We start from the raw sequence: 18,350 nt of genomic DNA, 5'->3' as shown, positions 1-18,350 counted from the left end.
GCACTATAATTAGAGGAAGGCTACGTCCCCCCAGAACCTCTGCAGCCTGGAAGGCAGAGTCCTTTACATTGGCCCTGAGTACCTCTGAGTCTCTCGCTGCTGAAAAGGAGGCGAATGTGCACTCTGAAAATTAACACAGCCAGAAAGGAAACGTCCCACAGGGTGAATCAATACCCAGCAAAGGATAATGGGATTCCTGTTCAGGCAGCTGTGTCCTGCCCCCTCCCATTAGCACCTGTCAGCCAGAGCAGTCAGGGCCAGTCAATGGGCAACTCGCCTTACAGCTCAATTCTCAGGATGATCATTAGCTCCAGCAATGCTGAGGCACCCCACGCTGCCAAATAGTGTCCCTTTCTCCTTAAATGCAGACAAACAATGCCTTCGCCTCTAACAGCTGGCACGGACCTTGTTAATCTTTCTTGTTTCACTTCTGTTTTGCCCTTTGTACAGTGTGTAAGAAGAGATCTACTGGAAGGTGGAAATTAGGTTATTCAAGTTAATTTCAGGACGAGCTCTGCTCAGGGGCTTAGAACCCATCTAAACTGGCATGAGTCACTTATAGGCAATCACAGGATGGAAATAATGTGCCACAGATTGTGTCAGCTGGTAAATAATCAATATCTACCCTTTGGAGCCTTGTTTTTGTAACCGTTTGCTAAAAGGAGGACTGAAAGGGCCCATGTGGCTAAAAGTCTCTCTCCCTCTCCCTTTCTGCCTCTCCCTCCTTATTCCCCTCCCTCCATCTTCCCTCCCTTCTTTTCTTCCTTCCTTCCTTCCTTCCTTCCTTCCTTCCTTCCTTCCTTCCTTCCTTCCTTCCTTCCTTCCTTCCTTCCTTCCTTCCTTCCTTCCTTTCTTCCCTTCTTTCTTTTTCCCATCCTCTTTGCACTTCAACGTAGAAGTTTCCCATTGCAAGGGAAACTGGACACTGATATCAATCCTGGAGAGGGGTAAGATAGAAAAAAACAATGTTTCTGCTCACAGAGTTAAATGCATTCACAGACGGAGGACCCAGAATAGGGTCTGGGCCAGGCCAGCCACTGCTCATTTATCTCTAGAGGTCAAGTTGCTTTAGAAATGTCTGTTATGATAAAAGGCCAGGAAGCCTAACGTCCTCCAGGAAACCATAACAAACTGAGATATTTTATACTTTTTAAAATAAAAACCCAGATATTTTATATTCTATTCAGGAGAATTAAGAAGATAATTCTGGACCAATTCAGCGGTCAATTCAATGTTTTTGTCTTTTTCAACAGACTGGATTTTCCTTTTAGCATTATATGTATGTGGACTTACAATTCAACCACATTCTATTCTTAGGACAAATCAAGTCATTTAATAGTGAGGAGGAAAGAGCAAAATTTCAGAATGTACTACACAATAATTATTTAATCACTCTCCATCTCCTGTTTTCACTCATTCACAAATGTTTTTTGAGCACCTACTTCAAGCCAGATACTGGCACACAAAAGGAGATCTCACAGGTTACTTGGGGAAATCTACCTGAGAAGGGAAGATAGGAGAAGAGAAGGAAAGGTGTTTCCACTAAATCTGCTGATTTCTACAGCGGTCCGGAGACCAGAGACCAAAACCCTTCAGATCCTGTACTAACAAAGAAGATGAGGTCCAAAACCATCACCTCTCCACAATGAAAGGTTCTGCCTCTGGAGCAGCTACAAAAACGTTCTTTCTCTCTCTCATTAAAAAAGTAATGCACATTCATTCTCAAAAATATAAATAAGAAAACTAAATAATTTTAAATTACCTGCGATCACCATCCAGAACTTTCAGTGTGTGTGTGTGTGTGTGTGTGTGTGTGTGTGTGTGTGTGTGTGATGTCTGTATGTGTGGCGTGTATACATGTGGCATGTGTGCATATGTGTGCTTTCTCTTATACTTTGAACCATCTGAAATTGCTGATATCAAAGTATTTTGACCTACAAAATGGCAATTTCATATGGCTCAACCTAATACTACTGACAGATTTAAGAAAATGGGACCATAACATACATACTATTTGTATCCTGATTTTTTTTCATTTAACTGTATAGCAATCTTTTTCTGACATTAAACATTTTAGTAGTTTAAAATTAAACAAAACAATTTCTAATAGCTTACGATTTTCCATTACATGGTTGTAACATAAATGTTTAATTATACCAGACTATTTCAAGAAAATTTTCTGACTTTCCCCCATTTTAATATTATTGTAAAAAGCATCCACATCTCAAGCTTCTTCCAGGCTCGTCAATGATGCTTTGAAGTCAAACGTGAAAGATGTGCCCGCCAAGCAACGAACAAACAGGACCACTTAGCATTTTGTAAATTAAGCTCAATTTTTGAATAATGTCGATAAATCAAAGATTGTTAGTATGTGCACTTGACCCTGGCTCCCACAAAATTAGTTCTCGCAATCAACAGCTTGTACTGCCTAAATATTTACTGTCCGCCATCACTTAGATACACGCCGCCATCTATATGATGAAACACTCTTCCTGATTTAACGATGTCCTCCCACTCAGAAACAGCGCCACTGCACCAGAGTTGGGGGCTGTGCTCTGTGTGCCCAACAGAATCCATGAACACGTAAGCGAGCATAGCCCTCTGCAGCCCCTGGACAGGGTTGGACCTCCATAAATAAGACCAAAAATAAAGGAGATGGGATCAGACAAAGACAAAAAAAAACAACGAGGAAAACATTTGTTTAGAAAACATTTCTGGGGTGATTAATTTGAAAATCTGAGATAAAAGCACATGCTTCTGTTTCATTGAGACAAAAGATTCAGCAGGGTACAGAGGAGGGAATTCTGCAAACTGAACGCACCTCAGCCTCCCCAGGAAATCTTACATGGAGATGAATCACCAGCCTTCCATATGCTTGGCCAGATTTCATCAAGCACGTGATGGGAAGCAACTTAGCAAACCCCTACCAGCGTCACGCCAGCTCTCAACCAGCCCTATCCAGTTTGAAAATGGTGGCAATGGGAATCCCAATGGTAGATTTCACTTTCTTGCCATGATATGTTTTTCAATAGTTAAAGTAAGACATAAAAATTATTTTAAGCAATTTTAATTCCAGGAAACTATGAAGAATAAGATTCTGGAGATGGTTGTGCCTTAGGTAGCTCTCTAGGTTCAATGTGAATTGAAAGGCGTTTATTTGCAGAGTTAAATTCGCCCTCTACATCCTCCCCAAAGCTGGAGACTTCTGTAGCAGATGTAACCTGCGTTTTCTTACTCTCTGAAAGGGGCACTCCTGGTCCAGGTGACACATATTTCCTTCAGAACATTTTGAGGCTGGTGTGGGGGCTTATTCTCTGTCTCATTCAGACGTGGGAGGAAGAAAGCGGCTTCGCTGTTTGTAAACAGAAGGCAGTGACTGAGAGGCAACGGGAGTCATTTCCACATGGATAATATTTGCATCTGAAATTTCAAAGAGCTTCACAAACTTACAAGGATCATTTCCCTCATTTTTACTGGGAAGAAAACTGGGGCACAACCACCCTACGTAGTAAGCTAGCTGCAAAGCCAGTAGTAGAAGCTGTAAGCCTTGAGACTTCTTGTTCTTGAGGACCCCGTAAGTCACCAAGCACAGAGAATGCACCGCTGGGGACAACCCCCTGGCAGGATGACTCGGACTTAAACGCTTGCGAGCACATGGAAATCATTGCTGGTACTGGCAAAAGTCCTTTGTTGTTCATGAGTGATTGATCACATGTTCGCAGCTGGAGATTAAACAGACCCAAGGATGTAGTGGTTGTCACCTTGTGCCATCATTCCGAAGTATAATGAACGGAGGACCCCAAAAACCCCTCCTCCACACGCCCAGCTGCTTCTCCGATCCGCCCTCTGCTGAATGCTCAGTACTAATTACATTTTAAATGTCAAATGCTATTTATTTTAACATTAAAAAAAAATGTTTTCCCAGAGTCAAAACAATATCTTTAAAGATGAGCAATCCTAGGAGTAAATTTACACTTTTGAGTCAACATGCATTTCTCCCTTTGCTCGGCTGCTGGGTTTTGAAGCCTTCTGCAGAAACAAGAAGTAACACTGGTCTTCACAGGTGATGTTTCAATACACTAACCAAAACTTAAAGTAGCACTCACATGTTTACTTGTTTACTTCCAGGAGACCATACAAACATACACGGTCACATGTACATCATAGAAAATCAATAAACGTGTATGCTGATTCTGGTTTCTATTTTTCAAGCAATGTAGCAAATTAAACACAACGTCAGTTTGCTCTGTAGGACAGTTGAATTCATTGGGACACATTCAGCCTGCTGTCTATTTTAGTAACTAAAGGTTTCTTGGCAGCCAGCCACAACCGTTGTTTTATAGATTGTCTATGGGCTGCCTTCATAGTACTCAACATCAGAGTTGAGTAGTCAAGATGGAGACTTTCTAGCCAACAAAACACCTGAAAATTTGCTGTCTGGCCCTGCACAGAATAATTTTGACAACACCCTGGTTTACTCTATGAACTAGATTAGCCATAGACCATCCTGGAAAATTACAAGAGAATAAACAGAGCAGATTCAGGAGAGGTGACATGAGTAAAAATACCTTTCCTGATTATGGCTGTCATCCACGGTATCTACTCCCCTCCATCTGGGACCGCTGAATTGTCCATTCGGTGAGCATCCATTACTAGGGCTCCCTCACTAAAATACATACAACCTTGAAAATGGGGGTGGAAGGCTACAGCCAGAGGTCAACTGATCCAACCTTCTGTGCTATGAAGGAATCACAGCCACAGAGGCCACGGGATGTAGTTATGGAAACTCTGCTATAGCAACACCTTCTGCATCAAACACATCCCATCCCATCCCTGGGCAATTCTAATTGTTAGTTTCCTTAATGTTGGGCAAGAGTCTGCTTCCCTATAACTTCCACCAACATACTAATTCGGTAGATATTGGAAAACAGCCCCCAAGCCACAGGTCCTCTCTCCCCCAGGCTAAGTAGCCTAGTTCCTTCCTCTGTGGCTCATAGGTCACCGTCTGAACACTGCACACTCCTAGTCACCTCTTCCGTCCACAGGCCAAGTTGCCTTTCCTTCATTGTCACCCGCTCTCTCTCTCTCTCTTCCTCTTTTCCATTAGCACATAAGCATAGTCAAGCCTTCCCCCAAAGTGGACATACCAAAGGGGAGAGACTCAAGACATTAAAGCGTTTTGCTTTGTTGTGGTGGTACCTTTACGTCATCGCTTTTCCTCATGGTCACACCTCATTTTGACTCTGATCTCACTTACTAATGAAATCTGGTTTTTACGACTCCGTGTAATCAGCACTGGACGAGGATGCCAACTGCAACTACCTAGTTTTGATGAGCTCAGGGAACTTGTCTAATCAATGTGGGTCATGGTTTCTTCATCTATAAAATGTCCTCATCAGAAAAGGACAGTAGTTATTCCCCTTTCTGGGGCTAAAGACCACACTGGGAACCCAACAGATTCTTCAGTTCCTTTCCCTGGGGCGGGGGGTGGGGAATGTACGTAGATATTCTGTGGACTGAGAGCAGGGGAGTGAGAGGCAGGTGAGTTTCAGATCACCAAAACTGCCTTGTACATTCTACCAAGCATCTTGTACTTTGTCCTGAAGACGATCCCTATAAAAGTTTTTAAACAGGACAGTGGCATTCTCATATTTTTGCTTTTAGAAATGAGAAGGTTCTCAACATTGTTGAGAATGATTTTCGAGCATAGGGAGGTGCTAAGTATGGTGGAGGGGAGGGAAGGGGACGGGAGGGTGAAAAGACAAAAGGAGAGGGACCTGGGAGAAGGGTATTACTTGTTGGGACCATTGTTATTTAAGGTGACGTCCAGGAACCGGCAGTTGCAGCTTCCCTGAGAGGCTGGTTAGAAATGCAGACTCTCAAGCCCCAGCACAGACCTTCAAAATCAGCATCTACAGTTTATCAAGATCTCCAGGAGACTTGTACTTTGAAAATACAAAATGTTGAGCTACATTGTGGTTAACAGGCTTTAGAGATGCTAAGGGCAGAACCAAAATATGGCATTGCAATTGGAAAAGAGACAATAAATTTAAAAATTTGAGGGTTATGTACAAGGAAGGGCTGACGAAATTTGATAGCACTGGATGTGAAAAATGCAATAGAGAAAAGATCTAGGAAATACCCACGACTCTAGCTCATAGTAGGGAGTAGATGGTCTTGCCATTTGCCTGAAATGGGAAATGCAAGGGGAGGAGCAATTCTGAAGACATTGTCACATTCCCTTTGTGGCATGTTACCTCGAAGTGCCTATTAAACTTTGCTAGGGTGGTGTCCAACGAGCATTTGGAATTACAGATTTAGAGCTCAGCAAATAGGTGAAAATGCAGAATTGGAAGTCGAAAGGTAGAGATGGTACTTGATAATGGGAGATAATGACATTGCCCAGAAAGAACATAAAAGTAGTAGAAAGGATGAGCTAAAAGAAGAAAAGAAAGAAAGAAAGAAGAGAAAGATGTGGGTACAAATCCTAAGATAGCCACCAATTGAGGTGAAAATAAAGGGAGAAAAGAGGAAGTTGAGTCACTCAAGAAGACTCATATTGGTGGAGCTGACCCCGCCAATTGACTGCTGATATCCACTTGCCCTTCTCCTTCTATTTCTCTAACCTCCCCCCACCCCCCCACCCCCAGTTTTAGCTCCGCTCGTGGCAGCTCAAGCTCAGTCACCACTGTTAGTGCCTGCAAGGTCCAGTGAGATGAGGACGAAAAGTCTCCCGATTCAGGAAGGTAGTGATACCTACACACAGGTACAATGAGGCAGCAGCAGAGTGGGCTGAAGCCAATGGATGGTGAACAAGATGGTAGGTTTAGAAAGGTTTGCCAGCTTTTTGCAAGAAAGAAAGATGGGGGCTTGTACCTTGAGGAGGAGGTGTGTTAAAAGAAGGATGGTGTTTTCTTTTAGCTGGGTATGTATTTCACGTGTTTATAGGCTGAGAGGAAGGAGTCAGAACAAATCAAAGGTGAAAGTCACAAGAGATAAAACAGATCTAAGAGGCAGAGCAAGGCCTTAGAGGAGTTGGGCCAAGTGGGATGAAGAGAACAGGTGAGGGGCTTGCCTTTAATACAGTGGCACGTGGAGTCCAGTCACAGGGCTCATTCTGAACCATCGAGCAGGTTAATGGGGTGGTGAGGTTGTCCCCATGCAGCCAAGGTAGTCACATAGTTAGGCAAGGGGCCAAAATGAAATCCTATCTGGAGCGACAGGTGAGTGTGCAGGTACCCAATGGCCTTCTGGAGACTCTCAGCCTTTCCTTTGCCTTCTGCTTCCTGGCACTTCGGTCTCAAGCCTCCAGGGGCACCTGAGACACCTGACCTGTCATTCAAGAAGCTCTGTACATATTTTCCAAAACCACATTTGTCTTCTAATTAGACTTTAGCTCTTTGGCTTGTAAACTCATCCAGTGTTTTCATACCCATACTTAGACAAGATACAGAGAAAGCTCCATATTTCATAAAAGGTGAAAAGCCCGGAAACCAAGAGAACGCTGACGCTGTCAGAGGAGGACGTACTTTGGGGGGTTGACACCAACTCACTGTTTACAACAGAGTTCGTTCGGGAAACCGTTAATGATTCGTACAGAAAACAAACTAAAGAAATTACTTTGTCAGAATGTGCAAATTCAACCTCCAGGGACTCGGGGAGGGGCCAACAGGAGCAGTTCTGTAATTACAAGTCGTACGGAGCTACTTCATCCTTGGCAGTGATGAGACTGTGCAAATTGAAAAGTATGTAGTGACAGTTGGTGGCAGAAATCCTAGAGAAAACAAAGCCTGCCAGGTACCAATCCATGTATGACAAGATCATCAGAAATGCACGGATGACTCACATTTCCCCGTACAATTTAATGTTGTTTCTACAATATGTGATTTGTGAAGTTTTATGCTGATAGCTGGTGTCATACATGGTCTCAGGTGATACCAGCAACTTGGGTCCCACTTCCTTTTTTTCAGGTCAAAGATCAGGGGGGCACGGATAGTCAAAACATTTGGGAGGTTAGAAGTTTGGGGTTTTCGTTTGTTTGTTTTTGTTTTATGAGAATACAGAGAGTAAAAATCTTTGGTTTTGAAATTAACGATGAAAAATAAAACAAGCAAACAAAACGGGGTGTACATAAGACACCATATCAGCGACCTGCACTGAATGAGCCCTCATTCCAAGTAAAGGAAAGGGCCATGTGATTCCGTGTGTCATTCCTCCCTCTGTGCAGGTAACAGGTAGTATTTGTCAGGCATTGTGTTATCCTTCCAGAGCCGCCGTCACAAAGACCACAGCCTGAGAAACGACCGAAATCGACTGGCTCCTAATCTGGAGACCAGACGCCTGAGGTCAAGGCGTGGGCAGGCCTGGCTCCTTCTGAGGCTGTGAACCAGAACCTGGCCCGTGCTGCTCTCCCAGCTTCCGGTCACTGGCTGGCAATCGTTGGCGTACTTGGACCTGTAGATCCTTTTACGTTCACATGGCCTCTCTCCGTGTGCGTGTCTGTGTCCAGATTTTCCCTTTTTATAAGAAGGCCTGTCATACCGGACAAGGGCCCACCCTACTGACCCCGTCTTTACGTGATTCCACCTCTAAATAGGGTCGTTTTCTAAGGCACTGGGGTTTAGGACTCTGACATGTCTCTTTTTAAGGGGGAGGGGGACACAATTCAAGCCCTCACACGTGATTACTTTGATCTTGACACTATACGAGGAACCAGGTGGGGTGATGGTGAATGCGAAAGAGACTGTGACTGTCCCCATAGAGCTCCGAGTCAGGGCGAGGGGACAGATACTTAACAGGCACTTCAATAGTTACCCAAGTAACGAGCTAATTACACTTGCGATGAGGGCTAGGAAGCGCTATTTGAAAGCGTGTGATGGAGGAATGGAAACAATATAGGGGTTCAGCACACCTTTCCCCGGGGTGAATGCAGTGCTGCCACCAGTGGGGTGCGTGTCGCAGGCAGAGAGGACAGCCTGCCCTGCGTGGAGGCCAGTGGGCTGATGGGCGCGTCTCGACAACTTAAAGGATGGAAAACTGCAGGAACATGTGTCTGAACGCTACAGCCGTGAACGTGAGACAAAGAACTGACCACCTCCCACTGACGCTCCCTTATCTGCCCACAGTTCCCCAGGGACCCACTCCCACTCCCTTCCTTCCTCCTTTTAGATCATTCAGAAGTGTTGCATTTCGTATTTCATTTTTTAGGAATACATTCATGAAATACCGAATGGCCTGTCTGTAGAAATAGTGAGTTCCCCGTGCCCAGTTCCCTGAATCCACTATACAGGAAGCACGCTTGACCACCCCCGGCCCCCAGGCTGAATTAGGTGCCTCTTCACTATGTTCTAGCATCTTCTAAGCATAGTCATTAAAAGCCCAGGTTCTGGACTCGGAGTGCCTGGGTAGGCATTGCCCTCTGCCTTTTGTGAAGTGATAGAGTCTCTCCTTCCTAGGCGGCAAGGCAGGAGTGATAATAATACAGCCCTCCAAATGCCCTCTACTGCAAGGAGCAAATGAGTTCATACCTACAAAGCACGTAGAACCTGGTTTATAATAAACACACAGGACACACATGATACAACAGCATTTAGTGCAAATGCTGACTGCTGCACGTCTCTTCCACGTGATGTCCAGTTTCCTGAGGATCACTTTACCCAACGGCTAACAAAGCACATCAAACTTAGTGCATGCATGATAAATACTTGTTGAGTGAATGAATCAATGAATCAGGGAATCAGGGAATCAACAGTGCATTCAAGTAGTGCCTGAAATACTATAGATTCCACTTCTGCTTCGAGGGAGAGATGGCTTCAGAGTAAAACCTAAGACCCTTTCTAACTTTCCTTAAAGATTTATATTATTTGCAGTCTATCAACTTACAGATTTATACCTTGAGAAGTAATCTGACCCCAAAATGGATGGGCCACAGTTATTGAATGAACTTTTTGCTTATTTTATTTAAAGAGTTTTAAGATAATAATTATAAGTTCACATTAAAAAAAAAAAATAGCATGACCATAAAAAGCCAAGGGACACTGTGAAAGCCCCATTGTGAGAAGGCCCTGGATCATTCAGATGGATTTGAGGTTCACTCAACCAGGTTTACTAAGCACTGTTCTATTCCACAAGTGCGTCGGGTGTTACAGACACAGTCATCCATCTGTAGAAATGTAGAACTATCACACACCGCGTACCAGTCCTTGCTCTACTGTTTTTTGTTTTTTTTTTGAATTGTGAAATGCTATTTATTGATCATAGGCACATTTAGGTTTCAGAGATGTTAACATGTTAAAAATAAAAAGTACCCAATAGAATCAATGAAATACTATAGTGTTGGGGCAACCACCTGAATATTAAACATGAATTTTTTTTTTTAATTTATTTTTAATTTATTGGGGGTGACAATTGTTAGTAGAATTACATAGATTTCAGTTGTGCAATTCTGTATCACATCATCCATAAATCACACTGTGTGTTCACCACCCAGAGTCAGCTCCCCTTCCATCACCGTACATTTGATCCCCCTCACCCTCATCCCCCACCCCCCAACCCCCTTACAGTCTGGTAACCACCAAATTACGTTCCCCAGATTAATTTTCAAACCCCGTGGCCATCCTGTGGTCACCGACTGCCCTCCAATCCCCTCACCCTCCCCCCCACCCCCCACCCCCCCCCGCCCATCTAGCAACCCTCAGTTTTTCCTCATTGTCTCCCAAACTGTTTCTGATTAGTTCATTCACTTATTCTTTTCTTTAGAATCAGCAAATAAGTGAGATCATATGGTACTTATCTTTCTCTGTCTGACTTATTTCACTTAACATAATGTTCTCTAGATCCATCCATGTTGTTGCAAATGGTAAGATTTCTTTCTTCCTTATGGCTGCATAATACTCCATTGTATAAATGTACCACAGTTTCTTAATCCAGTCATCTACCGATGGGCATTTTGGTTGTTTCCATGTCTTAGCTATTGTGTATAGTGCTGCAATAAACATAGGAGTGCACAGAGATTTTTGAATTGAAGTTCTGGATTTCTCCGGATAGATACCTAGGAGTGGAATTACTGGATCATAAGGTAGTTCCATTTTCAGAATTTTGAGATACCTCCATACTGTTTTCCATAGCGGCTGCACCAGTCTGCAATCCCACCAACAGTGCACAAGCGTTCCCTTTTCTCCACATCCGCGCCAGCACTTGTTGTTTGTTGATTTATTGATGATAGCCATTCTGACTGGGGTGAGGTGGTATCTCATTGTGGTTTTTATTTGCATTTCTCTGATGGTTAGTGAGGTTGAGCATTTCTTCATATGTCTGTTTGCCATCTGTATGTCCTTTTCAGAAAAATGTCTCTTCAAGTCCTCTGCCCATTTTTTAATTGGATCGTTTGTTTTTTTGGAGTTGGGTTGAGTAAGTTTTCCATAGATTTGTGATATTAATCCCTTATCAGATATATCATTGGCAAATATCTTTTCCCATTCAGTAGGATCCCTTCTTGTTTTATTGATGGTTTCCTTTGCTGTGAAAAAACTTTTTAGTTTGATATAATCCCACATGTTTATTCTTTCTCTTAGTTCCCTCGCGCGAGGGTGTATATCAGTAAAAATCTTACTCCGGGTAATGTCTGAGAAGTTTCTTCCTATATTTTCTTCTAGGTATTTTATGGTTTCAGACCTTACATTTAAGTCTTTAAGCCATTTTGAATTTATTTTTGTATATGGTGTAAGGAGGTGGTCCAACTTCATTTTTTTTGCATGTGTCTGTCCAGGTTTCCCAGCACCATTTATTGAATAGACTGTCATTACTCCATCGTACATTCTTGCTTCCATTGTCGTAGATTAAATGGCCATATAGGCGTGGATTTATTTCTGGACTCTCTATTCTGTTCCATTGATCTATGTGTCTGTTTTTATGCCAGTACCATGCTGTTTTGATTACTGTAGCCTTGTAGTATAATTTGAAGTCAGGTATTGTTATACCTCCCACTTTGTTCTTATTTCTCAAGATTGCCTTTGCTATTCGGGGTCTTTTATGGTCCCATATAAATTTTAGGATTATATGTTCTATTTCTGTGAAAAACGACGTTGGCAGTTTGATAGGAATTGCATTGAATATGTATATTGCCTTAGGCAGTATGGACATTTTAACTATATTAATTCTTCCTATCCATGAACATGATATGTGTTTCCATCTATTTATATCTTCCTTCATTCCTTTCATCAGTGTCTTATAATTTTCTGAGTATAGATCTTTTACTTCTTTGGTTAAATTTATTCCCAGGTATTTTATACTTGCTCTACTGTTTTTGATCCTCATAGAATCATGGGAGGTAAATTTTATCATCACACTACAAGGGAAGGGAAGGATGCAGGAACTGGCTCAAAGCCAAGTTCCTCTTCAGAGCCCTTCCTTCAAACTGCCATTCTGGCTTTTTCCTGGCAGTGTACTTTGTAAGCTCTATTTGAAATTTGGTTCACAAAGGTATACGACAGGGTCATTTTGATTCCATGCCATAAAACCCCACCTTTGCTTTTCTTCAAGGATGGTGCAGATATTGAAAAGGGGGGAAATGGAAACTACACTTGGCACCTGGTGGCTTCAGTGGCTCCAGGTGCTACATCAGGGACAGGGGGAAAGAAAGTTGGAACTCAGCCACTGGGAACCAGGGGGGAGCCACTCACGCTGGACAGTCGGGGGTTGGGGCCAGGAGGACAGTCCCTCAGATGGGGTCTGCCCTGGCTGCCCCCCCCGTGTCGTCCATGGTGGTCCTGTGTATACCAAAGTCATTTCCCCAGACACCACTGAGCCCAACTGTTAATCTCCAAGATGTTCAAGAGTAAAACAAACAAAACAACAATCCAATTACAAAATACGCAAAAGATACAGGCATTTCACTGGGTAGAATATACAGATGGCTGAGAAGCTCATGAAAAGACACTTAGCGTCATTATCCATTAGGGAATACAAAACAAAACCACAATGAAATATCACTACACTCATCCAAATGGTTCCAAAAATACTGACCATACCAAATGCTAGCAAGGATGTGGAGAAACTTCATCAACCAGTTGCTGACCACGGCAGTGTAAAGTGATACCACCACCCGGAATACAGTGTGGCCATTTCTTGAAAAACTGCACGTGTAACTACCATACACCCAGCAATTGCACTCCTGGGCACTTATCTCACCTTCAGGGTGTTGCCTAGAAAAGTCAGAAACTTGCTGCAATCTAGTAACACTATAAAGAGAGTTTGAATTGTAAGCCACAGGCTGGTATTTATATGAATGAATGCATGAATGAATGAATGCATGAATGGATGAATGAATGAAGAGTAAAAACTTTTGGTGCATGTCTTAAGAAAACCAGTGTTATTTATTTATAGTGACACAAAACTTAAAATTAAACCATATTGTTATTTACTATAGCTCTCTCTCATTTAACTTTCTTCTAAAGCTTTTAAAAATAAAAGACCACCTCACTACTGTACTAAAATCTACTTTGGTATATAGAGTGATTCATAAGAATTAAATTGCAGAAACCACTGAACTATTGGGCAGAGAAACTATGGCGTCCTCTGAACCTACCCCTCAGGGTTCTCCCAACTCTGCTCACCACTCGGAGAAAATTCCATGGGCCACAGATTACAGCCAATCCAAACCATCGAGCAGCCTCTATGCATAGCCCGAAGTACCTTAACTACAATAGCTCGTTGGAATTTCTCTGCAAATCTTCCTATGACTGCCCCCGAGACCCCACTTCATCCATGCAGATTAAGAAACAGACCTAAGACCTCACCACTGGGAAAGTCAAACTGGAAATCAAACCTACACCAGACTTTTCCCGACATCCCATTCTACTGCCTGGATGATGACTCGGAAACGGAATGGGGTCACCTGCAGGTCAGTTTCAGCAACTCCTTATTTCTCCTCCAGAGGAGTAAGGAGCCAGCAAAATGGGACACGCTTTCTTCTTGATCTGAGTGCAAACATCACTCGGTCACCTGTCACAAAGTCATTCCCTAGTGGATTAAATTTGAATATTGAACCTAACTTTCTGTCAACGGGAAGTAAAACTATCCTGAGCCAGCAGTAAGTGACACCCCCACATCTTAGGCAATTGTTGGTCTTGGACCAAAACTAATTGAAACCCTCCCCAAAATATAGACATTTACATGTTAAGCCTTTTGCACTTGAATACTCATTTGTTTTCAATTACTTCTCTGGGGGGAAAAGTGCTGCTTTTTTCCAATAATAGGATAATAATGGATAACATTATCTTATTAATATTAATATTAATAATGCATAATAGGGAGGAAAACATTAGAGACACTCTGTTGAATTAATTTAATTTTCCAACGACATATTTAAGGAATTTGGGTACCAGTCACCTTTTCCCAGATGATAAATCCTATCACCTCAAAATGCTCTTATAAGGAGCTACTTTTCCTTTTTTCAATTAATCACAGTAAATTACTTATCTTCGCTAAAGGCAGGCTCCTAAGTTGTTTTTCCAAAGCTGGAGCTGCTGGCACTCGTTAGTCATAACTCAGTGTCAATATGCAGATTTCTTTCCTAAGATTTTCCTGCACCCAAGGCCTAATCCTTCTTTGAATGTGCTCCAGTCTGTTTTCATTCCCTTCCCTCAGGAACCAATAAAGGATGGCAACCCCCAGGGTGGGGTCCCCCCAGCCCAAGAGCAGTGGTGGGGTGGCGTCTCCTGGGGGCTGTTATGTTTTAATCTCCTCCTTCCAGACCGCTCAAAGTCACAGGAGAAGACATGACATTAGGGTCAGGGAAGGTCTCTGGAAACTATAAATTGCCTACAAATGTAATTGATCATCACTGTAATCATCAAGATAACCTGATTCCTCCATTCCCCGTGCTCCCCCGTGTTCTCTGAAATCCCCATGCAGCCACCTGGCCAAAGTCACTATAGAGCTGAGCTGTTGACGTAAACATGTTGAATTTCTTTTGTTATTTCAACCAACCTCACATTCTAAAAGCCTTGAATGAAACAAGTGTTTACTAATTATTTTTCATATCCCAAACATTTGAGTCTCACTGTTATAGAGAGCCATATAACCTAATGTCTAAATTGCTACAATTTTTAGTGAAAGGTGACGCTATTAATAATTATGCAAGAACTTGAGGCAAGAACAGAGAGACTCCCCAGAGGCCACCAGTATGTGAGGTCACAGTGACTGGAAGTCCGTCATTGCTAAAACTCTAGTTCAATTCACACATTATTTTATGATAAAGAGATGAAACCTGATTAAGTCTGTGGCTTATTTGTTTTCTTTCCCACTCTTTGGCACTCATCTCACAGGTGTTTCTAGAGAAGAGAAAATTCTCTCTGGTCACTTCCACTGTTTTTATCTCTTTGGTCAATTTTTTTCTCTGTGAGTTAGCTGCTGCCAGAATTGGGTCGCTTTCGACTTCTCTTTGCCAATCCCTCTTTAATTGTGCCTTTATTTGTTTTGGGGTTTTTTCACTACTGCAGAAATGTTATTCCGTAGGTGTTTTCAGAATCATGTCATTTTCATTGGCTATGGCATCTTTTATTTTTAAAAATCTAGGGTGGCTATTTTGAGACCTAATTGCATGACACCGAATGTGCTCATTGCTCATTTGTTTTTAGGAAGCATCCTTACACCCAGGCTTCTGCATTAGGACACACCTGTTTGGAAACATTCTGTTCTAGCCAAAAGTATGAACGGGAGAGAAGAGGGAAAAAGTTTGTCAAGTATCACGTGGAACGTAGGGAAGCAGGTGTCCCCCCCAGTGCCCCCAACACACACACACACAGTGCATGGAGCCTGACCTTGGTTTCAGACTCTTTACACGATAAAGGGAATTTATGTTCCACAAAACTCACTTAAAAAAAAATAAAAACAAGTTTGGGGAAGAATAACAAAGAAAGTGATGAGAATTTGATTGAGAAATCCAAATGGAGATTAGATTTTGGGGAGGAGGAACACATTTGTTGGGGAGAATGTAGACAACATAACTTCACCCCCAAGGACCACCAGATGAAACAACCAATGTAATTTCACTGTCTTGCACCTACCCCCCCACACACACCAAAAAGTCACAAAGGGACAAAACATTTTGTAACTCATAAACAGAAACAAACAGAAAGTCTCCCCCGTGAGAAAAAAAGTTTAAAACAACTGGACTTGTTTATATTCAAACTAAAGTCTCCACAGGATACGTTTCATTTTTAATTCCTCTCAAAAAAAAAATTGTGGTAGGGAAAGTTGTATTTTTAAAGAAAAAAAATATATTGGTAAAGGTTTTAATAACATAGGGAGGACTTAGTTCAAAAGTCAGGATTCAGATTAAATAGGTAATACAATTTCAGAGAAGTTGATTTATACACACACATACCCTTTATAAATTCCCTCCTCCAAAGACTGGAGCTGAGTAAACCAAAATATTCCTCATGCTTACCTCTTCATGGTGCAATCAAGATTAGTTTTCCTTGTATTCTTTATACTTCTTAGAATGTTCCACACTTTCTGCCGTGAATACACATTACTTTTTAAATATTTTTATTGCAAAAAAGAAACAAATAGGAAAAGGAAGTAATAGCAGCCCAAAGAATAGAAGCTCCCTGAAAGCACGTTAAACAAAAAGTTTGGGTAATACTATCTGTCCATTTAGTCCTTGCCACCTACTCCCCTCCCAGCTGAAAATCTTTGATGTTTTTAAAATTATGGGCACCCCATACACAATATGATGAGAAAGTCCCTGGATTCACTTGGCAAACTCAATCGGACCTGGAAAACAGGAGGGGTGTCTTTGGGTAGACCCCGTCTCAAAGCTGGGTAGAGGGAGGTGCGCGGTCCCAGAAGCATGCTTTTCGATGGCTTATATTCTTTGGGCAGCTGTGAGGAGTGCTGCATCCTTCTGCTAAGCCTGCAGTAAGCTGCCCCCGAGTCACGTGCCCCAGCCCATCACCTGCACCCTCCCTGGCAGAGAGCACGACATTTCAGGCACAAACCTAATGGACTGTATTTCTGAGCCACTTCCTCCAGCCAGCGAGAGAGAATGTGCTCTATTTTCAAAGAACCACATGAAGTCTCCGTACTAAAGAGGGACATGCTGCCAGCAGGGCCACCACCATTCCCTGAGTGCTCTGTGCGTCTAGAAGGATTCAGACCCGCCTGGATTGGCAGTGTCTCCCAGTCCTGGGAAACAGTCATCCAGCTTGTGCCACGTGCTCAAGGCATTTTTGTCCAGAGAACAGCTGAGCCTCTTCCGAGTTCCAGGAAGCAGTTAGTGGAAGGGATCCTCTCTCCAGCCCCTGCCGCCACTTCTATTTTAATGACAGACATGGACAGAAGGAAGGCAAAGTGACAATGGAGGCTCCTTTGTCGAACGAGAGAATAGCCACAACAATGTCTCTTTGCAAACCTCTCTGGTCTCCTGGTGTTAACGAATCTCATTAGTATGTGCAGGTGTGTGACCTCTGACTCCCAAGGTTTTGACTCGCAGGCGTCCTGGAGGGGGGTATTTCACTTACTGAAAGAGAGGGCCCTAACCATTAGTGCTCTCCTGCCTTTCTCTTACAGTGGCAGTTCAGGAAAAGCTACAAGCCTACAAACCGAATGGGATTTCATCACCCCAACTCAGCCCCATCTGAACACACCTGAAGAATCAAAAAAGCATGAACCGTATAGATGAGTTTTTCCAAAAACCATTGGTTCTAGTAGCTAAAATTGAAATAATCAGGCCGAGCTGGGTGGGCACGTTCTACTGCCCATATTTCAGAGATAAATAACTATAGGATCATGAGGCCCAAATGGCCAGCAAGAGCGAGGGAATGGAAATCTAGTTCTCTGAAATGTTCCTGGTACCAGTTTCCAGCTGGGCCACTAGCTTTATAGAGAAACACCAATATTCAACAAACTCTTCTAGCCAACACACACATCCTTTAATCTGACACTTACCGTCTACTTCTCTGACCCCGGCATCACATGCCGTGAGTGCATACCGTCCCGTGAGACTAAAATCTTTCTGTTCTGTCATGCTTCTGTATGTCCTCTCATAGCACAGGCACCAGAAACATCTGTACACTGATTTTTTCTTTTACGTTAAATCGTACGTGTAGAGGAACACAGGGAATGAAAATGGTAAGCGGCATGGTTTACCAAAAAGGTCACAGCTTCGGACTCTGAAAGTCTTAGGTCACAAATCACGTCTCAACTTAGTACATTCATTCCTCTGATTGGGACTTGGGGTGTTCATCTTTACAATGGGAGAATAATACATGTCTTGCAGGATTGTTGAGATTGTCAGAGGTAATGGGTGTGTGTCACATAGCTGTGGCTACCATGCCATTTTCCCC

This window comes from Rhinolophus ferrumequinum, chromosome 13 (assembly GCF_004115265.2).
Source record: "Rhinolophus ferrumequinum isolate MPI-CBG mRhiFer1 chromosome 13, mRhiFer1_v1.p, whole genome shotgun sequence".
In the NCBI taxonomy this organism is placed as follows: Eukaryota; Metazoa; Chordata; class Mammalia; order Chiroptera; family Rhinolophidae; genus Rhinolophus; species Rhinolophus ferrumequinum.
The sequence above is the reverse complement of the archived record's forward strand: the minus strand, read 5'-3'. Positions refer to the sequence as shown.